General features: G+C 35.9%; 1 protein-coding gene and 1 pseudogene across 4 annotated transcripts in view; one reads left to right on the top strand and one right to left on the bottom strand.

Annotated features, from left to right (window-relative positions):
• Positions 1–25,389, bottom strand: part of LOC145243439 (sodium-coupled monocarboxylate transporter 2-like) — a 245,957-nt gene that overhangs the window by 103,739 nt on the left and 116,829 nt on the right. The gene's annotated exons all lie outside the window — the stretch shown is intronic.
• LOC145244034 (5S ribosomal RNA) lies at positions 9,534–9,651 on the top strand (annotated as a pseudogene).

Here is a 25,389-nt window from a genome sequence, read left to right on the forward strand (position 1 = left end):
GGCTTTCATTGACTAACCAAGTGTAGGAGAGCCGAAAATAGGACACCATTTTTGATTTGTTAATCAATAAAAAAAACTTGCCTAAATAAAGATTTTCAATAAAAAAAATAGCGCTTGGAATGCTCACCAAAACCAGTCGGTTAGTCTGAATTACGAAGATACAGACTAAGAAAAGAGACTAATATAGGCAACCAATTGAAAGTATGAATGAAAAGAGTTAAGGAAAACATTTTTCCAAATAAGACAAAAGACAAAAGAACACGAAGTAATATTTTAAAGTTTCTCAACATAGACTTAGCATCAGAAGGAAAGTATTTCTCTGAAACTCCGCGGATTAAGGACTATCCATTTATTTAGTGTTTCCTTTTTCAAATTAAATATGTTTTTAACTCTTTTTCAAAGTGTTTTTTAACATGTTTTATTAACTACTTGTTCTTATTGTAAGCTCTATCTCCTATTTGGTTTTATCGAGCTTTTACATCTGATTTAGATTACTTTATAAATATTAATTCTTTAATATTTATAATTTACTTTAATTTTGTCATCTTGGATCATTTTGGTAAACTTAACTCTTCTTAATTCTTATTTTATATATATATATATATATATATATATACATTTAAAACTTTTTTATGTAAATACAGTCATATCTTTGTTACGATGTGCAGACCGTTTCAATTATATTAGATATCATCAGGCAAAAAACATTAAGGTACAAAAACTGAAACGGTTCAACACCTTTTCAAATTTTGAGGAAAGAAAATTTTGAGTCGAGAAAATTCGCCATGAGTGGCAAGGGGCGAAATTAAAGTTCTTATGACTTCATTGGTTACTTAACCTCTGGAAACAATAACTATATATATATATATATATATATATATATATATATATATATATATATATATATATATATATATATATACCCGTGCCAGAATTATATGCAAATCGATATATTTGTTATAACTCCGATAGTTTTCAATGAAAATTCGTGAAACTTCGCACGTTATATGGCAACACTAACGCATGCGTAGATGTAAAATTTTAAGCTGATCTGCGCAATAGCGAGCAAATGGCAGCCATTTTGGTGACTTCAGTTTTTTGCCAACTTCATATGCAAGATTAAAGGTGCTTTAAGTAAAGCTGAGCTAAAATTGTTCAAAGACTCCATAATAAGATTTCCACCTTAGAAATTGCCAAAGAATTATACCGTGATCATCGTACAATCAAAAATATTGTTCTAGCCCTCAACTTTGCGACGGACGTTCTGACAAAGATAAAATTTGTAAGAAATCATATCTGTCACGTCGAACAATGAGCAAGATCAAGAGAGAAGTTTGCCATAACCCACTTGAAACTAGCATACAAGCTTTTGAAAAAGCTGTCGTTCCTGAGTTGCCCAAATCAACGCGTTGCCGTATCCTGAGGACGATTGCAAAATTTGGAAAGCCAGAGGTCCACCCTCAATTGAAGGATATCCACAAGAAAAAGAGGATGGAGTGGGCAAGAGATCACATGAAAGTTAATTTTCAAACTGTTTTCTTCACCGATGAGTGTCGTGCGACCTTTGATTGACCCGATGGGTGGAGAGGAGGATGGTACCATAATGAGGGTCTACATCCCCAAAAGATCAGGCGTCAACAAGGAGGTGGTGGTGTAATGTTCTGGGCTGCAATCATTGGCAATGACCTGGTAGGACCATTCAGAGTCGCAGATGGATTGAAAATTACCGTCAAACTCTACATTGACTTCATTAAGGAACACTTAGAACCCTGGCACGATAAGAAGAATTTGGTATTCCGGAGAAGATGGTATTCATGCATGATAATGCACCGTCTCCTTCTGCAAGGATAGCCACGTATTATTTGTAGAGAGTTTTTGCCAGACATGGGAAAATAATTCGATGACCAGCCTGTTCTGCAGATTTAAATCCCATCTAAAATCTGTGGAGCATCTCGAAACAAAATATTTACCCCGGAGGAAGGCATTACAACTCCAAGGATGACCTCTGGAATGCTATTCTGACTGCTGCCAAAGACATTTCATCAGATGAAAGCGAAAATTTGACATCTTCAATGGACCAAAGGCTTTTTGTTCTTGTCAATAAAAATGGCAATTATATAAGATATTGGTTGTACTATGAAACCATATTGAAGTTGTTTGTTCTTTATTATTGTTGTTCTCAATTTACAAATTCCTAGAATAATCAATGTTTCGATGATCTTTTAACACTGCACCATATTTTAGCATTGGTTTGCATATAAAGTTGGCAGGCTGAAAAAATGCAAATCACCAAAATGGTTTCCAATTGTTTATTACTGTGCAGATTAGCTTAAAATTTTAGATCTGCGCTTAGTTAGTGTTGCCATATGACGTGCTAATTTTCACAAATTTTCATTGAAAACTATCGGAGTTAGAACAAAAATATCGATTTGCATATAATTCTGGCATGATATATATATATATATATATATATATATATATATATATATATATATATATAGTTATTGTTTTCTAAAGGTTAAGTAACCAATGAAGTTTAACGAGATTAATGCAAGAGTGCTCAATACCGAAGTAGAACAGGGTATACTCTTTATTTGTTGTTACATAAGCAGTAATATGTTGCTACACAGCCATAAGCATGTTTCGGTCAGCTAGTTACCAGTAAGTAGAGACCTCTTCGGGCTGCCTGCTAGTATATTATATGTGTTTTTCTTTTCAATATATTTTGTTTCTACTAAATAGCAGTTTGTGTCTTTGTTCTGGACCCTTACCGGTCCACAACAGTTATATTACTGAACTTCTCTTTTTATCCTTTTATTATATTATTATTGCTACATAACTGTGTCCCGATACTTATTTTTATAGTTCACAGCGAGTTTCTCTTGCTTTGGTTTTACCAACCAATCACTGAAACCTTATACGTAATTGCATCAAAATAAAAGTTCTAATCGATTTTGCCTTTTAGCTTATATACAACTCCCAGGACCTGTTAACCGGCGTTGCCCGCTGGAAGTATGACAGATCCAGAACAGAATCGTTACTGACGGTCGTGGCCTAAATGAAATAATCTCGCATCTACTGTCGGGCATTGTTTTCCAGTGGGAGCTAGTGAAAGCCACTGCCTGTGATTGTCAGCACTGTTGGTTATTGGCGATTAGTGTTAGTTTGGGGCAATAATATGCAGGTACTGGGTGATTATATAGAAAGCATTTATTAACTCTTTAGATTTAGCGAAAACAGGGGTAAATAACTGCCTTCTACCGAATACAGTGTATTTCAAGTTGCCAGTGTTTTTCTTCTCGGTATATTGCAAGCATTATTTTATAAAATTAGCTGTAAGACATCTTCTAAAAAATAAAATACTCCACAGAAATTAAAAGTTGTAAGAAAACAAATATATAACAAATAAGTGTTTCAATAGTCAATATAATGTACGTATAAACCTACCTGCATAAGTTTTTTTTTACAAGGTGATCACCACATTATCAAGGCCCGGAAGACACTCGGTGATAAGGGTTATTGTGTGTATAGTACGTTAGTATTGGAGATTTGATAAAGTGTCTTACTTAAAGAGGCGGGTCATCAGGAATTTGTTTATGTTGGACTTAAAGACATCCAGGTTGTTGTCAGGTGGGAAACGGAAGAGAGTTCCATAGTCGTGTACTTCTAACAAAGAAGTTTTATTCATGGAATCTACGTTTTGGTTTTGGCACAGATAAACAATGGGGAAAATTTTTGGCAGTGGTTTCAGCTAGACGGGCGTTTTTCGTGAAAGATTGGCGAGGGGGACCAGAGATTGGAGCTCAGACGAGCACTTGCCATGGAAGTAACGATAAAACAAAGACAGGCCGCAACGTCTCTTCTGTGAGAGAGAGGTTGCAGGGAAGAGAAAAGGGCACCCCACTAAGCCACGAAGCCTATCTTGTACTCTGTCAATGCAGGATAGGCTGTTTTTAGCAGCTCCTGTCCAAATGTGGTAGAAGTACTCCATCCTTGGACGTACTTGACTTTTATACAGATAGAGAATTACATCAGCAGTGAGATATCTTCTGGAACGGTAGAAGGATCCTACCATTTTTCCAGCGACCTTGGCAACAGACTTGATGTACGTGTTCCATTTCAGGTCAGGAGTAAAGGTCAAGCCCAGAAGCTTATCAAACATGGAGCTTCCCTTAGACGAGAGACATCCATTTCAATTGATGCCAGATGGGGATCAGAGCGTTGATGATGCAAAGATAGGAGCTTAGTTTTTGATGCATTAAAAGTAACCAGCCACCTCTTCCCCCACTGCACTACGCGCTCGAGATCAGAGGAGAGAGAATCAGAGAGAACTTTAATATTATTGTGCTGTAACTTATATCAAACCAATGGGTCAATGTGTACTGGTTGTCCAACCTGCAAAGTGTCTTTAATCCGGAAGCTGTTCTAAACATGGGGAGGTTGAATATAAGAAAATGCCTTTCGGAATAAACACCTCTAAACTCCCAATGTTAAAAACGGCTTTCGGAATAAACCCCATTTGTAGGTGAACACTGACCAACCAATGCTGTGTTTATACGTCAATAATTCTAAGAGCTTTTGTTCGAGCTAACCGTAGCAAATTTGTAAGTGTTCCAGTCTGTAATTTTGATAATGGTGAGCAATCATCAGTAATTTCAAGAAACTGTATATGTTTTTTTAGCAAAATTGCATCATGTGTAGAAGTTGATTTATATTTATATGTGTGTGCGATTATCGAGTGTCAGAAGATTGTATGTATATTTTTTATACTTATAGTGTAGTATCTTTTCTGATACTTCACTTTACGTTTTCTGTCCAAGGTCAGTGGAAGAGAAATCCTCCACGACTGAGACAATTTTAATTTTTGTTCTTATCCAGAGTGCCAGTTTTTGAGGTGGTGTATTTTTCCCACATCAAAAACCGACCTTGTGTGTAACTCTTCCCTCGTGGGCAGGAAAGTAAACAGGAACAATAGGATAATGTTAAGGTTATCAGTAGTTAAAGTTTCTGTTTTTGAGCGATTATTATGGTTGTATTTGTTTTTTTTTAGCGATATTGCATCCTATAGCGATTTTTTTCATTACTGAAGGTAGCAAGAATTATCCTTTGTGTTATCTTCTCAGCACTGTTCAATGATTTCAATGCTTGAGGGCTAAGCAAAAGTCCTACTCCCCAATGGTACTATTTGTCGAATTTTTCCACGCTGACGCTGATACATGTGTCTAGCTGTTACCAATTTCATGGTACTTTATGTCCATGTCGTTGTGGAAGAGACGGTGCTCTTGAATACACACAATATCGATATCTTATTCTTTGGATGAAGCAACAAGTTCTGATATTTGAGATGTGGATTGAAGCGTCCGTACATTAAAAGATTAGAAAGAAAACTAGACGCCACATACACTCGTATGCTACGAACAGTATTAAATATATCTTGGCAAAATCATCACACGAAGCAGCAATTTTATGGCAACCTACCTGTCATATCTAATTCCATCAGGGAGAGACGCCTACGATTTGTCGGTCACTGTTTGAGAAGCAAGCATGAATTAGTGAGTGACGTATTGCTATGGACTCCACGACACGGACGCGCAAGCAAAGGACGACCTAGACCCACGTTCATCCAGCAGATAGCACACGACGCCAACTGTGAACCTGAAGATCTGAGGCAGGAAACTCTGGAGAGGAAGGGTCGCATTGGTCCGGGCAAGGAGCCTGTTTTGATGATGATGATGATGATGATGATAATAATGATGATGCAATAGTAGCCAAACAGTATCCTTTCCTCATGGTGTTAATGGGTCGCTAAATAATCACATGATTATTTCAGTTCGATTCATTAAATGAATAAATCCAAAAACACTATCATGAATGTATCCAGTTGGAAAGTATGAATATAAAATAAAAAATAAGCGAACATTATTCATCAAACCGCTGCATATATGTATTGTGCAAATATCGGCGTGCTTTTAGGCGATCAGAATGAGAAGAGAAAGTTTTAGTTCTAATAAATTATTTAATGGGTATTTCTGCATGTTATAACCCGTGTAAACGTATTAGGCAAACAAAAGAAAGTGGCTTATCAAATTTTGTTAGGATTTCAACGACGGCGGGTTACTGCGTAAAAAAAATCCAACTATCTCTCCCCCGAAAAACAAAACAGAAACGATATTTATTTATAGTAAATTAAAGAAAGGGAACATTTAAAACTACACAAAATAAAAAAATAGAAAGTATCAATTGGCAATGAAAAGAAATAAAAGCAGTAATATGATAGGCTGTTCGTTTTGACCGAAACGATATTTGTATAGTAAATCAAAGAAAGGGAAATGTTATAACCAATATATATATATATATATATATATATATATATATATATATATATATATATATATATATATATATATATATATATATATATATATAACAGAAAATAACAGTTACTAAGTAAAAAAAACTAATACAGGAAATTAAATGTCTAGTAATTGTAAATGATACCGTGTGATTAAATACCTTTTATAGGGACACCGTATTTTTTATTTTCTGTAGTGTTCGTTCAAACGTTCTAATTCCAGAATGAGTGAAATAATGAGCGACCAATCAGAGACAGCGGACTTTCACTAGGGAGACGTTATTATTTAGTGATTCCCCAACGAGAAAGGTTATGATATGTATGTGTTTGTATGAAGCAGATAATGGCGGTGTAGACGTAATATCTGTAGAACGTGTATATTTCCCTTCGATGTCGATTGAGAGCGGTAGGAGGACTTAATATCTAGGGGAAAAATAGAAACTATTTCCTCTAAAGATTGTGCGATTGTGATGCTGTTGCTTCTAGGATGAAACGTAGGATTTTGTTATAACGACTAAATGTATTTAAAATGTCATTCTAAAGTTACATAAGATAGTTGCTTATATTCTAGAAATAATAAATTTTATGTGGCATCTGTTGTTGCAAACCTACGGTATTTTGGGCCAGAGAGGAATTTCTACAATCAAAATAAATATGGAGATTACATTTACCATTCTACGGAAGAAGACTGAGAATGTGGCTGCTTCATCACCACTTCAACTACAAATAGACAACTAGCTGGTTCTCTCGTCAAAATGGACCATAGCCAAACTATTGGGGTCGTAGTACACCCATTACAGTGTTACATTTGGAGTCGCAAGAAGATTATTGAAAACCGATCCAATACAAAATTAACACCGCCGATTTTATTTCGAATAAAATTTAACTCGAACATTATTATATTTATCCCGACATTAGCTCCTGTTTCTAGCTTAATCACCGGATAGATAGATAGGCAGACAAAATTACACAAAGACAAGACTTAATGCGCATCAAAATTAACTAAACATAATAATTTCGATATGTCTCTATGCGTATGGAAGAAATAAACCTATTTTTATCTCACGTTGTGCATTTAAACCTAAGCTCCGAACAATCAAATAACATAAATCTATAACAGCAGCGGAGTTATTACTATGCAAACAATACATTCTACTCTTAACCCGTTAAAATAGCAGTCCTACTGGAGACAGCGACAGTCACCATTGGCTGTAACAACAATAGCAACACTTCATTCACGACATATCCTTGACAAAAACATGATTTAGTATCCTCTTAAAGTTCAACCCTGCTTCGCTGCATAGTGTCAGATATATCCAGATAACAGTGTTGGTAAAAATCCACAGGCAATCAGCATTAGAAACCGTCGTTCTCTGGTATCTGCATCTGAGTCCGTGGCAAGAAAGAAAATGTGAGATGTTGAACCACACATCAATAGAATGAAAGTAGCAACGTTGTTTCGGCGTAATTTCTTTTGTGTATTCTGGGTCAAACCTTCCCAGACTTTACATGCAAGCGCTGAGCCTATTGTTTTCGGTATCGTGTGTTTAAACCTGTAATACTGCAGATGAACTAATAGTTGCGACAAACAAGGAGAACTTTATGCAAATCAAACTATCCTAGGGAACAATATTTATGGCCTCTATGCAGAAGTCTGATTCGTCTAACAAATAAAAACAAACATCAGTCGCAGGGAGATGACGGAGGCTAAGTAGTTAACGATGCGGTCCGAAAACCTGGGTGTATCAAGTTCGAATCTAGCTCGTTAAACGGAATGACTTTCACTTAGGGATACTAGCAACCCTCACGTGGTTCCGCATATAAGTACGCAATGTCTTTATAGAAAAAAATTCTAACTAAAAAGATATCGGAGAAACAAATGCCAACAATAATCATCTGATTCATACGAAATGAATGAACGATGCTTCTCAGCTACAGCAGCAGCAGCAGCAGCAGCAGCAGCAGCAGCAGCAGCAGCAGCAGCTACAGCAGCAACAGCAGCAGCAACAACAACAACAACAACAACAACAACAACAACGACAACGACAACAACAACAAAACAGCAACAAGAAGAGGCAACGGCAGCAATAACATTAATAACGAAATCAGCAATAGGGAGGTGACACTGGATCATTGGTTAATGACACGGAGTAAACACCTAGGTGCACGAAGTTTGAATCCAGCTCGTTCCACAGAAACATTTAGGGACGTTGGCAACCTTCAGATAAGTACTTGCTATTCTTCTAAACCTGATTTTTAATAGAAAGATATCAGAGAAACGAATGCGATGAATGATGATCAACAGCAACAACAACATCAACATAAAAAACAGCAACATCAGAAACAGCAACAGTAACAACAACAACAACAACAACAACAACAATGGTAGGGGCCGTTCACATATGGACGACAACATGTCAGCTCAGCTTTCCGACATCGTAATCATATTGAGTTGTGGTCGATTCTAGCTTTTCATGAAAGTAGATAAAATTTTTATATCAAGTGTTACAAAACGTTCCACGCCCTCGTCTATTAGGAAAATACGAAGCATGGTGTGGTTTATATCGAACAGCACATTCAATGCGCAATTATAAAAATAAAAACTAACAAAGAATATACTTTATTCGATGAAAGACGTGAACAGAAAACGATATGACCTGTTTTTCGTAAACACCCAATACTTTTGTTTCCAATGTAAAGGACTGTGCCATTTAAAATTCTACTTTTGAATCATATGGATATAAACCTGTATCAAATATGACTTTGTACGCGCATTGTGAGAGTTGCATAAAATGACGTAATTGGCTTTAGCAAAGTATGGTGATGTGATGTAATCAGATCTATATTTACTTATTTTTTTCTTATTAGATTCACTGACCTGATGATCAGATGGCGAGGCAGAGTTGCCATACAAGTTTCTTGTCAACACAGACTATATATTTGCTCGTATATCACTACCAGAGTCTGTTTCCCAACCGACTACAACATGACCGTCTTCAAGACTAATGAAAACAAGTACTTTTCGAGCCGTCCTCGTTGATAACCAATTGCTCTTAGTGATATTATGCCCTTTCCTCCCATTGTTTCTGGTACCCTTGAGGCGACAATGACCGTCCAAATGATGGTTTCCTTATGCCGTATCCTGGAGTTATACGGCATAATGATATGCCTTATCTTTGACTTATACGGCATAATCACGTTGACACACCGGTTCCCGTTAGATCACCGGAGTTAAGCAAAGTTGAGCATGGTCAGTACTAAAATGGGTGACCATTTGAGAATTCCAGGTGCTATACGTGCTCTCCGCTTATCTCGGCGTTATTTCCAGTCCTTCTGGACTTCTCCTTGCAACTAGACTCAAGCAGTATCAACTCAGAAGAGGTGTGGTTGGAGATTGCACAGCACTCGCCTCACAATTTCACGCACAGCTACCCTTACAAGGGGTATCCATTGTCTTTCGAGACTAAACGGAAGCTTTCATTTCCATTCCATCCTTAAGTGCAAACCGGGATTTAATAATTGACGAAAAAGTCGTATACTGAAACCCTTAATTGAAATCGAGACGTTTTAATTTTCAATCTGGCACTTTTGAGCTATTTGGATTGTAATGCTAAACATGTGTATTTGTACTGGATTGATCAAATAATTGCAGTTACCGCTTCTGCTATGTAGGATATTATTGAAAAATGTCCATTTGAAGAACTTTATGAGGCAGATAAATTATTCTACTGTTGAAAACAAACCAATGTTCTACAAGTGTAACCCCAACTCTGGACTGCATCTATCGCGATCCTGGTTCCCGGGACCATAAATGCAACCCAGCAAGAGCAAGGTCGTACACGGGCAAGAAAATGTGCACTAACCCTAACTCCCGGTTTTAACTTTTAACTCTATCTAGTTGTGAACTCCTCAAGGGTGGCCAAACCTTCACTGGTCGCTGAGAAATACCGCTCAGCTGCTCGGAAAACACAAAATGTGCACGACTCAAAGTTTTACTGTACATTGCTTCGACTTTGTGTTGAGTTCTCTTCTCACAATGGCTTAGTCTGTGTCCTTACTGTCTGGGTGTCATTTGTGGGATTTTCAATTGGATCCTAATGGAAGCATTGTGAACTGTAATTATTTCACAGGACTTTTTTTGTTATTGCATTTTCACCCCAAACAAGGCACAGTGCCATTTTGATGTAGGGGGCTACTATCTGGAACATAATTAGTAGGGGAACTATGTGGGAAGCTGAGCCCCAATATGTCTGTTCACATTACACTTGAACTTCTGAATGTCAGAACAGTCGGGGAAACAGGAACCCGGAAGGAATTCCAAAGTCTAGCAGTTCTGGAGAAGAAACTATTGGAGTAGAAGTCTTTCTTACATCTAGTGATCTATATTGTGTAGGTGTAGGACTTTTCTGTTTATCGGGCTTGTCAGGGGTATTTAGTCGAGGAGGTAAATATAGCATCTATCATTTAAGTACTTGTAAAACAGGCAGAGGTATACAACATTTCATTTACTTTTGAGAACTTTTACTGAAGTAAAATAACTACGCAGCAAATATACCTAGTGAAGCAACGAAAAAGAGATTCAAACACTTAAAGGGACGGTTAAAATCTTTAAAAACGTCTCTCGGTTAGAATGGATGAAATAACGGGTGAATGTCTGGCATCCAGTGGGATGCCTCATCCCTAGTTAGAACAAAATGATTAAAAAAAACACAAAAAACTATACATTTATAATAACATTTCTTCTCTCGGAAAGTATTGAAGCTAATCCCGAAACTAAGTAAAATTTGATAAAGTTGCTACAACAAAAACAAACAAACAAACAAACAAACAAAAAACTAACAAGCAACAGTAACAACAAAAGAATAATGAGCCAGCAAAAGAAAAAGTAAAATCACGAAAACATTTTTTCTTTCTGTGATGGTATTTTGTTATGGCGTGAATGTCTCATCATACAGGTATCAGTAAAGAAAGAAATATTGAAGGTTTGTAATAGGCGACATCTCGCAATCACTTTTTTAAAAATATTCTTCCTTTGAAGATTGTAACGCTGGGTATGGGGCAGCCAAATCAGCTGCCAAAATTGCCCTGATTTTTATTGAAACCAACCGAGAACTCTTTTTAGTATTCTCGTTGTTTCCTTAAGTGCAATTGTCTGGGTTTCTTTTGCACTTGGTTCACCAGGAATATTAGTTAGGTAGGACTTTAGGCTCTTCTTCATAAACCCTGTGGCACATATAATAACGGGTATGATCGGTATCTCTTTAAGATTCCAGTTTCTTTTCATTAGAATAAAATCGTTTATGATGAATTAATATTATTAGTTTGGCTCTGATAAAAAATTATTGACGCTGTGCAATTACAGTCATAGCCCAACCAGTAAAAATTAACTTATGGCAAAAAACGAATAAATTAAATTAATAGTTAGAAATTTAAATAAAACTACTAATAAGCAGCTTAATAGTATTCACTATATTAATTTACTAGTTTTTAGTCCGTTAAAAAAGATCAAAAGTTGTAGCTCGTTGACTTAGAATGTGTGTATTATGCGAAACTTCTAAAGTAAATGTGTTATTATTATAATAAATTCCTTTTAATCCCCAGTTGTGCATCGAGCGGATACCATAATGCTTAGTTCGCTTAGCCTTAGTATAACAAAGATCTGTAGCAGAAACAAATGGAACTTTTTTCTTTCGCAAATCAATGCCTCTTCCTTGTGTTATTTGGCCGCATACTGACCTATCAGGGGTGCGGCGCATTGATGTTTTCTCTCCCCTAAGAAAATCGGACAGCTTCCGGTTTGAAGGAAAAAAACCTCTTCCTTACGGAGAGAGACGCCAAGCAGATCGGATACTTTTTCTTCGCTCTCTCTCTCTCCACCTTTGTGTTATTTGATCCGGCATCGACGGCCTTCGGGACAAGATCAAAGTGTAGCATCTGTTCCGGCAGATGCTGCAAGCAAAGACCAGCTATGACTAGCAAAGACCATATGTGGGGGTAACCCCACATATCTGACCTTGGTCACTGAAGGGGCAACCCATCATACCAACAGTTTCTAATCCAGCTCCCACATCCCACCTCTCGGGAGCTGGATCCCCATTTCCCTCCCCCCTCCCCCTATCTCCACATTAAAAAACGGCCTCCTGCCTAATTTGCTCAGTGGGGAAGCAAATAAATAAAAGATCAAAGTGTAGTATCTGTTCTTCAGATGCTGCACTTCAATTTCTTGTTCTCTGTCAGTGGAGGAGAAATCCTTCACGACTGAGACAATTTTTATTTTTGTTCCTTTTCTCCACGTCAAAAAACGACCCTGGTGTCTAACTCTGTCCCGTGGGGAGGCATTATAAATAGGAACTACCGTGACAGCACCAGGTGGCCAGAGTTCAGCTTTTACCCAGGAATAATATCTCCCTGTGAACATTCACCTGAATAAACCTTTTCTTTGTTACATTTATTGAAGTTGTTGTTTTCGTTGTGTCAGAAGCTTTTGTTGAATTATTCATTTTCTTAGGTTTGGCCCCAAAAGCACAAACCTTAAAGATCTGTACAATGCTTTAAGCAGATCGTCCAAGTAGTTTTCTAGAAAAAGTGACATATAGACTATGAGAAATATAATATAGACTCTACTATAAGCAAATGCATCTGAAATTTTTATTGAATGAAACAGATTAAAAAAAAAATACATAAAATATACTCCTCAGTAGATATGAGTCTTAATTTAAGTTAATAAAATAAAACGGTAAACGTTTTCAGCTTCAAAATCACAATAAAAATATTAATGTTTTTATCAATTTCAATTCTTATTGAAAGAACGTATCTCCGACAATAATAAAAAAAAGGTGTTACAAGTTTTACTACGACAACTTTTTCCGTAGATTTGACATGCATCTCTTTTCACTAGCTCAGTTTGCTAACACCCAAAGGATATTTCTGTCTTCTTAATATAGGCGTGCTTCAATCAATAACACAAAAACAATTCATTACGATATCAACATAAAAAGATAAAATATTCTTGACGCCATTTACATTAAAACTAGGCACCACACAATTAATAAAATGAATTACGAAACTAGTCACAAAATATTAACGAGTCTAATTAAGTAATATTTAAAATTATTAGCCGTTAGACGACATCCATTTAAAATTTGTGAACGAAATAAAAATAAAACCGGACTAAACCTGCAATTTTTGTAAACTAAACAATTAAAACAAAACCGGACTAAACCTGCCCCATGACGAATCGAATAGAAATAATCCGTAAATAAAGAATCTGAGTCAAGAAACCCAATTTATACCCGTTTGACCGAAATACTAAATAAATATTTTGTAAAATTGAAAAAAAAAATCTAAATAATTTTGACAGAAGAAATCTATTATTGAATAACATTTGCAGAATAAAAACATGCTATATAAATACGCACATATAGCGTTTGAATTACCAAGGATAGAGTTTAAATTACTTGCAGTAGAGTTAGAATTACCTACTAGTACCCCCTCAAGTGTCTAAGGTCTCTCCGTACAGGGTCTATCAGTACAACCTTCTTCTTTACCATACAAGTAAACCCTAACCAAATATTCAAAATAACAAAGAATTCAAAGTCTAAGTAAGATCCTTTTAGCACAGCTATGCACTGGGTCATACGAGGAATGATGCACCTTCTCTTGGTGATGATAGTTCATGTAACATCACTTGGCTGGGTATTCCACTAGACTAGACGAATTCATGATCTGGAATCCGGTAAGTGACCACAATAAATATATACTGTTTTAGTTTGAATTACCTGTTTTTAGTTTTGAATTTAGAGTTGGATTACTTATAGGACAGTTTGAATTAGCTATCAGATTCTCGCGTGTATCTCTATCCAAACTATCTGATATTTTAACCTAAAAATAAACTTGTAAAAGTATTAAAATATAACACAACATTCGAAATCCAAATGAAATACCCTTGACACCGCTATACATTGGCTCATACGAGGCTATGCACACTTTGTTTTAGTAATATTAATCTACATAACAACACTTGGCTGGATACTCCATCAAACTAGATGTATTATTGTACTGGAATCAGGCAAGGCCAAGTGACCATAATTAACTGGTAATTTTGGAAGATGAAAATAAATATCCTTCACTTCCTCACAAAATTATCTAAAGGTAAAACTACACTCGGATATCTATGTATCTCATATGGGAAAAATCAATTGGATGCTCGAGTATCTATTTATTCCATATAGAAATCAAGTGTTAATCAATGAAAAGGAACCTCTTGCTTTTTGAAACAAAAAAAACAAAACAAACAAAACAAAAAAACAAAACAAAAAAACAACAAAAACTAAAAACAAACAAATAAACAAAAAACAAACAAACAAAAAAAGCAACGCACAACTATATTATTCAATTATTGGAATTCTTTTTTGAGATGTATAATTTGTATATATATATTTATTTATTTGTAGACTATTATCCTCATCTTTATAATTGTTGTTTTATGACGTTTCGGCCGACTATTCCTCTGGCCTTCGTCAGGTGGTTAATTGCGGTGATAGAGACGTTGAATCTCTACAGTTCCAGGTGAGCATTGTCTGAAAGTAGCGGTTTCAATCCTAACCAAAGCCGGCCAAATGATTAGTTGGCCAAAAAGTGATGATATAACAAAAACTATGGAAGGCAGTAATTAATAAGAATACAGTTTAGGGATTCAGCATTCTTATCTCGTCGCGATTAACCACCCGACGAAGGCCAGAGGAGTAGTTGGCCGAAACGTCGTAAAACAATTATAAAGATGAGAATAATAGTCTGCAAATAAATAAATAAATAAACAAATAAAATAAACGTACAACTATATATATATATATATATATATATATATATATATATATATATATATATATACTTATATATATATATATATACTAGCATTTCAGCTCGGCGTTGCCCGGGTGTTTGGACGTGTATGTTGAGCAAAGAAAAAGTGGTAGTAGGAAGGCAGGCTCAAACCCTTACCGCAAAGGAGGAAAAGAACGGGGTAAAACCTAACGTTTATGCTGTTACGACCACCACCAAACCGGAAGCGACATTTTTTAAAATTAAGGCTAGACAATCTAAAGGAGAGGATAACTTTAAAAAATATCGGCGAAAAAAGTGACCGCCCCCCCCCTGTGGAAAAGTGCCTAGTTGAAGGGGAAGATATTAATGTTTTTAGCCATTTTTTCGATATTTGTCGTATGAAAGGTCGAACTTTTAAACGATACTGATCTTGGTAAAATCCGTCGCCTCTATTGAAGGTTTAAGCCAGACATGCAAACATACATACATACATTTATATATTGGTAGCTAAATATTTTCGACCCAAACTGATGAAAAAGCTTGCCCTATCTCTGAATATCCTTTATGTAAAATTTCAAATATTTAGACCAGAAACTGTCTGAGTAATTTGGAAGAGACCGCAGAGGTCAATTTTTTAAAAAGAATTCGACCCCTATTATGACCCCTTAAAATTTATTGTTTTGGGCTCAAATCAAGTTATTAAGTTGGATCCATGTCCAAGAAACCTATATCTAAAATTTCAAGTGTTTAAGACCCAATATATATATATAAGTATAATAATAAGTATTTATATATCTTTATAATACTAGCATGGGTGCCCGGCGTTGTCCGGATGTTTGGAGGTGTTGTCTGAGCAAAAAAAAAGAAAAAAAAAGAAACGGCCAATTTTTTAAAATTTGACGCCTATTATGACCCCTTAACATTTGTTGTTTTGGGGTCAAATCAAATTATTAAGTTAGATCCATGTCCAAGGAACCTATATCTAAAATTTCAAGTGTTTAAGACCCAAAATTGTCGGAGGAGTTTGGTAGAGTTTTCAAAGGTCAAATCGTTGAACCCTTAACAGCCAAATTTCTGGCCGAAACCCGATCACATAGATTTTCCCAAATCTCAGTACCCTGTATATCAAACTTCGAGTCTGTAGACTAAAAATTGACAGATTTATTGCGTAGGGAAATGTACACAGGCACACAGACAGACAGACAGGCAGACGCACAGACACATTCACTTTTATAAATATATAAATTTCTCATAGACTATCTGCATGTCTGTCTGTCTGTTTGTCTGTCTGTTGTACTTTTTAACGTTAACTACGGGGACGATCTGGTTGAAATTTTGTATGCACTTTTTTATGATAACGTGCAACAATCTAAGTATCATGATATCCGTTCGGCGCATAGATAGAGATTAATAAGGATTTATTGGGATTAGTATTTAATGCAAAAATGAATACAAATTTAACCATATTCAACAATCAAAAGTCAACGGTTATTACTTGTGCATCGAACAATATAATAATACTTAGTTCGCTAGATCTTATCATTACAAAATTAAAAAATTCAACCAGATCGGACTAGTAGCTTCTAAAATCATTCCTAAAGTAAAATGGATGTTGTGGTGACAAATCCTAATCAATCCCTAACAGTGTATCGAACAGATACCAAAATATATGCTGTACATTATCATAAAAGTTTACGCAAAATTTCAGCCAGAGTTGTTGCATAGAGAAAGCGTCAGCGTGGCCGTCAAGCTTGAAATGTTTCTCGTCTTATTTTTTAATTACTTTAAGAAGTTATATTTAGACTTCCAGTAGTTTTACTTTGTAAAGATAAAAGCCTCTTTCTCTCTCTCTCTCTCTCTCTCTCTCTCTCACGCACACACACACACATATTTGTAGTAATCCACAACAGTACTGTTTCCTTGTATCACAGCTCATCAGTGCGGCTAGACTAGCACCTCTCCTAAGCCGAGGATTGAACCTAGAACCATCGTGTTGATAGCCAGAAGTTCTACCCAGAGCGACGCCCGTAAATGACCTTAACAAATGTTCATTTCAAACGAACATTCGTCCACCACTTTTATAGTGCTCCAACCGCTTGTTTAATAGGTGAGATTATTTACGACAGTGTTTACCCAAAGAGGGGGGGGTCTTAAAATATTACAGAGGATCAGAATAACATAGGAACTAGCAGTTTCACCTCCAACAAGGGAGGAATAGTATGTGACCGCACTATATAGACTCTCCTCAGCCCTCGTTGTATTCTGTTGTTTTGGAAAACATACACATAGAAACACAAGCACACACACGCACGTGTCTGTCCCATCATTTGTACATCCCCTTACGATGATTAAAATTCAAGATTTTACGATGGTTAATATTAAACCTTATATCTAGAATTCTTATTCCTATTTTGATCGAAATCCATCGTATGATTTTTATTCTACAAAATTCCTAAAATTTAAGGCTTAAGGGTTAAAGGTCTTTAGAAGAAATTAAAATTTAGAGAATTGTTACCCAACCACCTATGGTGATCGAATTTGAGATTAATAATGGTTATAATGGAGTTAAATTAGAATTTTTTTATGTGAACAACCTCGGGCAACTCTCGATTGCTTGCTGATTCAATTTCTTTGGTTAATGACGCATCAGACTTAGAAAAGGTAACTTTAGTTAGCGAATTTGGGATTGATAATAATATTTTAATAATAATATAGTTTTGTGAAGAACAATTGATTTAGAGAAAATAGTATGAAAAGTTTGGGGAGCAGTATCTGATCACCCTCTCAAGCTTTTCCTTCTCCCTTTCAGAAGGGGTTAGTTTATGACTAATCGCCTGAGGCGCCCTTACTGGGGAATGCCGACGGTGCTAACCCAGCTACCTTTTGCATGTCAGAGTGCCCCTCCATGAGGGCACTGACTTCTCAGTATCACTTTCTGACCGTTGGGCCTAAGTTCTTGCAGTGGTAGAGAACTATAATAAATACTTTCTATTGGTATAATATCTTTGTTTTTATTTACAGATTTAAGTACTCATAAAGAAATTATGGTATTTAAATTTGACAAAGAATGAAGCGGCACCTTTGTTTGTTTTAAATATATGGCGCCACATTGATCACTATTATACTAGAGTTGATGTTTATGCAGACACCTAAAAACTTTTAGGACAGTAAATATATATTATAACCTAGACAGAGCAAGTATGTTTAATAGCCACATTGCCCGGGGTGAGGGGTAGGGTGGAAACAAGATCACTATATTTTATTATAGTGTTAGCGGCGGGTGGGTGGCGCCAGGTTTTGCCAGGTCGTAAAATACACTTAAATATGATATTTTAATTCATCCAGATTTCGTATATATTATTATAGAGTCGTGATTTCAAAAGTAAAAAGAAAAGTATTTGGGTGCCATCAGCTAGAATCGAAACCAAAAGCAAAACTGCAGCATTCAATGCTGGTGACGTTACCAATGGACCAACGTGACATGAATGACATGAACTGATTGAAAATAAACTAAAATGAATGTGCAAAATGTATAATGATTTATTTTTCAATTTTTACCCATTTTTGACCTCTTAAAACTATTCTAACCGGTTAAAAACCTATAAAAGAATGGTCCATAAAAATCCAATCATTTGAGGCTTCTAGTGTCGTTCTGCGACTTTTAGCTTCGGAAGAGATAGAGTTTGAAAATATTGAGAGAGACAGACATACAGACAAACAAAAAGACAGACATACAGACAAACAAAAAGACATAGTACCTTTTATATATTAGATAAAGAACATGGTGCTACACTCGAATGATAATGCCCGTCCATCGATTTCGATGAATACCATGAAACATCACTAATGATGTTGTGACTTGCGCGTGAAATTTTTGTGGCAAAAGTTGCGCAAGCTTCAACCACACTTCTCTTGAATCAGTAATGTTAATACAAGTTGCAAATAGAAATTTCAGAACAACTGGAAACAATGTCGAAATAAGCGGAGAGCACATACAGCGCTTCTATATTCCCAAATGATCACCCATCTGGTACTGGCCAGGCTCATCGTTGCTTAACTTCGGTGATCTGACGAGAATAATAGGAATAATATCATATATGGTACAAAGTATGTTAGTCATTCTAAAATCTCAACATTCTGGACGGAATAGGTATGTTTGAAGCTCATGTTGCCAGAGGAAAAAAAACAACAACAACAAAAAAACAGCATCACTATGTTTTGTTATCCTCTTTTAAATAAGAAAATATACTCGGTGTGTCCATATTTTACTTCCTATAATCGTTTTGAAATAATTCAAAGAAACAGAAATTTAGGGAATATTATTCATATTATTAAAATTTCAGAAAAGTCGAAGGTATCTGAAATTTCGTCCCTTTCTGCGCATTTTGTGTTAAACGAAATAAACGAAATATACTTCGCACTTGGATTCTTGAAACATAAACATAGCAAATTTTATGACGATAGAGAAGAGATCTTAATAAAAAGTTTCAAAGAAATATATTAAAAAAAACACATCTTGTGGTGGTAGAACATGTAAATCACGTTTTATAGTCAAACGTTAACGTGATCTGAAGTGAATAGGTTTGTCTTTGTTCTAAAGGATCATGTTTGCGAAATTAAATACAGTTTAACAAATAGTCACCCCGATAAATTATTCAAGCATTCTGTGTCTATTGAAAAGACTTCAGAAATACCTATTAAACCGGTTTTTGTATAGGAGGGTTAATCAACAAAAACATGATCGTACACGTTTTTTAAACGCATCACTATTAAAACGTAGTATTATTCAACAACCCAGATGAACAGCGAAGGTTTCTTTAAAAAGTAATAAAGCCGTATTTTAAAAACGTCCCCTGTAATTATCAGCTAAAAATCGATTTTCCATTTTATGACATTGGAACCAATGACTAATACACATACTTCCTTATCCCAACATGGTAAATTATTTATCACATATATAAACTGAAGTTAGTCTCTCTTCTTATATTAGTACTCAATTGCTTTCATAACAAAGAGCACATACGTTAATCTGTTCGATTAGTTATTTCTAGTACACGTTAGTCTATGTGCCCACGTAGTTGCTTCCCCGTGAGAGCAGAGTTTGACACGCGGTCGGTTTTTAATGTAGCGGAAATCCAGTTTCCGAAAAAGCGACACTGGATTTGAACAAAAATAAAAATTGCCTCAAGTTAGAAGTACAAGTACCTCTCTTTAACTGACCGACAACAGAAAATATGAAGTGTAGTGTCAGAACAGATAATATCTGTGTCAAATAATTTACTTTCGCTCGATTTTTTTAATTTTAATATTTAGTCCTGATCAATATTTTTCTAAAATAGTGATACACTGGTCTTTTTAGCCCGTTAAAACAGGTAAAACATATTGCTCGTTGAACAGGTGCTTCATGCCAAATTCATTGTTGAATATGGTTAAATTTGTGCTCATTTGTTTACATTAAATATTAATCCCTATAAATTTTATGAATTCCTTACCGTGAATCGAACGGATACAATTATACTTAGTTTGCGTCATCTTATCATATCACAGTTACATACAAATTTTCAGTCAGATCAAACGAGTAGTTTCAGATAAAACTTCTAGAATAAATTTGGCATTGTGGTGACAAATCCATATTAATCCCTAACTGTGCAGCAAACTGATACCGCAATACTTCATCTTATAATTTATGCTAAGTTGATGATTAAATTGGTAAAATTTGTGCTCATCTTTGCATTAAATACTAATCACTATTAATTCTTAAGTGCGCATCGAACGGGTGCCATAAGACTGAGATCGCTACACCCAAAAATAGCAATATACAAAATTTCAGCTGTACTTTTAGACGTCATTGGATTGTTAGGCAGAATCAAATTTACAGTCTCTACCTTAACTGAATTCTTAGGTAAAGCTGAATTGAGGCTTTGTACTACACTCTCCCTAGACACTAGCGCACAAGTACATGTATTTGGTGACTTTAATGTCCACCACAAAAACTGGCTTGGATTCTCTAATTACACTGACCCTGCTGGCAGCACAACACATTGCTTCTCTATATCTCACTCCCTATCACAAATGGTTACGTTCCCAACCCGTTTCCCTGACCAGCAAGAACAATACGCATCACTTCTAGATCCGTTTTTGACCACAGCTCCCGATGATTGTAAAACGAATGCCGACAGCCCACTTGGGAACGCTGATCATGCAGTGATAATGGTTGAAATCGCCCTAAACTCTAGAGCCAAAACTGAAGAGCCAGTGCTCAAAACAACGAGATATTATAAAAAGGCTGTCTGGGGAGCCATCAGAGATCTTATCAGAGATGCCCCATGGGAAAATATTTTTTCTCTTCCTGCTAAACAGTGCGCAAATGAGACCACTGAATGGTTCAAAACTGCAATAGAAGCACATGTCCCCATGCGGAAATTTTATAGCAAGTCCCACTCTCCTCAATAGTTTACTTAGAATTGCGCAACTGCCATTGCTCAAAAGCAGCATGCATACCGCAGACTTAACCGACATAAGTCCAGTTCAAACAGACAGAAGTATATAGAAGCTAGAAAAACCGTTAAGAAAGAAATAGCGACAGCTAAAAGAGAATTTACTGAAACCACTAAAAAACGCATCGAAGCACAAAAACTAGGAACTCGTGACTTCTGGAAAATCTACAACAGTGTAGTAAATAATGGGCAATCAAAAATCCCCCCAATAACCAACAATCACGAGGTTGTTTACTCAGCAACCGAGAAGGCTAACATGCTTGCCAGTCGGTTTGTCTCCAACTCCACACTGAACCCTCTCAACCACCCCTACATGACTTTCCTATGTGGACAGATGCCACGCTAGACGATCTGAAAATCACCCCTGCTCAGGTGCATGCTGTCATAAAAAACCTTGACACTTCAAAGGACTGTGGATCCGATCTCATCCCAGCTGTGCTATTAAAAAGTGCTCAGCTGAAGTAGCTACAGTTCTCTCCAAACTATACAACATATGCCTCAATGAATCTTGCTTTCCGGGCTGTTGGAAAACTGCTTCTGTGGTACCAGTATTCAAGAATTCTGGAGAAAGAAGGGACCCATTAAATTATCGCCCCATTAGCCTCCTCCCAATTTTATTTCAAAATATTTGAGACCTTAATTAACCATGCTCTAGTCCATCATGTTATAGATGCTAAACTTCTGACTGACCAACAATATGTATTTAGACAAGCCCGCTCCACAGCAGACATGCTCACTGTAATCTCTGAACGTATATACTACTCACTGGACAAAGCCGAGGAGGGCAGAGTGGTAGCTCTAGATATATCTCAGGCTTTTGACAGGGTATGGCAAAATTAGATCATACGGTATCACTGGTAGAATACTAAACATAATTAAATCCTTCTTAGATAAGAGAAAAATCCAGGTTGTCCTCGACGGTCGTACATCTAAACAATATGATATAAATGCGGGAGTGCCCCAAGGGTCTATCCTTGGACCTCTGTTGTTCCTAATATTCATAAATGACCTCCCCGACAAAATTGCCTCTGAGATGGGTATATATGCTGATGACACCACACTCTATAACAGGCACGACAGGAAAAGAAATGAACACATATCTAAAGAAATGGCAGAAACACTAGAGGATGATCTCCGATCTGTAGTGGAATGGGGACAAAAATAGATGGTCACGTTCAATGCTGCCAAGACTAAACTAGTTTCTTTCAATAAATACAAGAAACCTTCTCTACCACCTATAGTAATGACCAACGACACTTTATCTGAGAATACATCTTTCAAACTCCTTGGCCTAACGTTCACAGGAAACATGAGTTGGAACAATTACATCGAGGGCATTGCCAGGGCCGCTGCAAAGAAGGTAGGTTCTCTCTACCGTGCTAGAAAATTACTAACACCCGAAAGTATCCTGTACATCTATAAGGCCACCATTCGCCCATGTATGGAGTATTGCTGTCATATTTGGGCTGATGCATCTGCTACTAGTCTCTCGCTCCTAGACAAGGTTCAAAAGAGAGTCGCCAATCTGATAGGCCCTGAACTGGCATCTAAGCTTCAGCCTCTGTCCCATCGACGAGATGTTGCATCCCTCTGCCTGTTCTACAAGTATTTTAATGGAGAATGCTCTGACGAACTGCAAGCACTTGTGCCCCCACGACGTAAGCATCCTCGACAAACCGACAGGAAGCTAAATCTCACCCACACACAGTAGAGATCCCTAGATGTAAAAGATCTTTCTACTCCAGTAGTTTCTTCCCCAGAACGGCTAGACTTTGGAATTCCATTCTGGGTCCCTGCTTCCCCAACTGTACTGACGTGCAGAAGTTCAAGTGTAACATGAACAGACACCTTGCTGCCCAAATCCCTACATAGTATCCCAGTAGATGTTACCCCTGATAGTAGCTCCCTGCACCAAAGTGGCAATATGCCTTGTCTGGGGTGAAAATGTAATTAAAAAAAAATGTATGCAAGTAAATTATTAAGCAAAGTTGGATTCAGATTCTCCACTGCCAGTGAATTATCAGGCAAATCCAGATTTAAGGTTTCTACTAATGCTACATTATTAGGCAAACCAAGATTTAAGGTTTGTACCATTATTAGGGAAAGCCGGATTTAAGGTCGCTACTACCATTGAATTATTAAGCATAACCAGATTTAAGGTCGCTACTGTCACTGCATTATTAGGAAAACCCAGATTTACGGTCGCTACCACTACGTCTGCATTATTAGGTAAACAATGATTTAAGGTCGCTATTATCACTGAATTATTAGGTAAATCCAGATTTACGGTTGCTTCTGCTGCTACTACTACTACTACTTCATTATTAGGTTAATCCAGAGTTACAGTCGCTACTGTCACTGCATTATTAGGCAAACCCAAACCATCACTGACTTAATAGGAAAAACCACTACTACTACTACTACTACTACTACTACTGCATTATTAGGCAAACCAAGATTTAAGGTCGCTATTATCACTGAATTATTAGGGAAACCACGATTTTAAGTCTTTTGTTTAATCTACTAACATTGCATTATTAAGTAAAACCAATAGTGAATTATAAGGTTTCAATCATTATTAACTAAGGCTTATTTCATGTCTCTAATGCTATTGAATTATTAAGCAAAACCGATTTTACGTTCTCTACTACCACTGAAGTCTTATAACCTTTGAATAACCCACTGAATTAGTTTTTTTAAAAAATATTACTTACGTTTCAAACTTTATTTGGCAATTTGCTCGAAAAGTATATTACTCTATTAAGAAATATATCATTTTGTAGAATATAAAGTTTGTTAAAAAAAATATTCTGAGAATAAATTTTCAGACTGAAAGGAGATATCAAAAGTTGTGTGCTATAGTTAGAAACCTTATTAACTATTTCGAGTGTCTCAATTAAGAGAGCAACCATTATTCTCACGCGTGAAGTCGCTAGAACTAAAGATGCCAAGATATCGTCATAATTTTATGAGGTAAGTTAAAATTATGTGATTTTTTACTTACCTCATAAAATTATACCTCATAAATTATAAAATTACACCTCATATAAAATTTTGACTCACCTCTTAAAATTATACCTCATAAATTTAATAAGGTAAGTTAAAATTTTATGAGGTAAGTCAAAATTATATAATTTTAACTTATAATTATATAAATTATATAATTTTAACTTACCTCATTAAATTTTAACTTATCTCATTTTCTTTGTATAATTTCTAATAATAAAACCGTTGCCCAATTCCCCTTAAGTAGCTTCTGATGCACGGGATCGAATAGAATATGAAGTTTTATTTGATGTTTATATATTCTTATAATAGCATCATTTTCCCCTTGTAATCATCCAAACACCCATGTCATTTGCCTTTTAGCTATAGACAATATAGGAATATAAGATTAAAACTCATCAATAAAATGTACTAACTAATAAGATTGTTCAGTAAGTGTTTGCACTTTCCTTGTTTAATTTGTAATCATATTTTATATTTTTAAATTTAATATATAAAACATTTTACATATCGATATTAAATTTGAATTTCCATGTTTCTTACTATTAGTATTTTGAACTGTATAAGAAAAAAGTTTGGACGATGTATGAGCGACAATAACAACACTTAGACATTTTACTGAAAATATATTGAAAGGGCTAGAACCTGATGTTTTAAAGCACCTGACATTTCTGGAATAGATTGACGTTTCTGGAATAAACTGGCACCTGA

Source organism: Euprymna scolopes, chromosome 22 (assembly GCF_053919585.1).
Source record: "Euprymna scolopes isolate OS-2025 chromosome 22, ASM5391958v1, whole genome shotgun sequence".
In the NCBI taxonomy this organism is placed as follows: Eukaryota; Metazoa; Mollusca; class Cephalopoda; order Sepiida; family Sepiolidae; genus Euprymna; species Euprymna scolopes.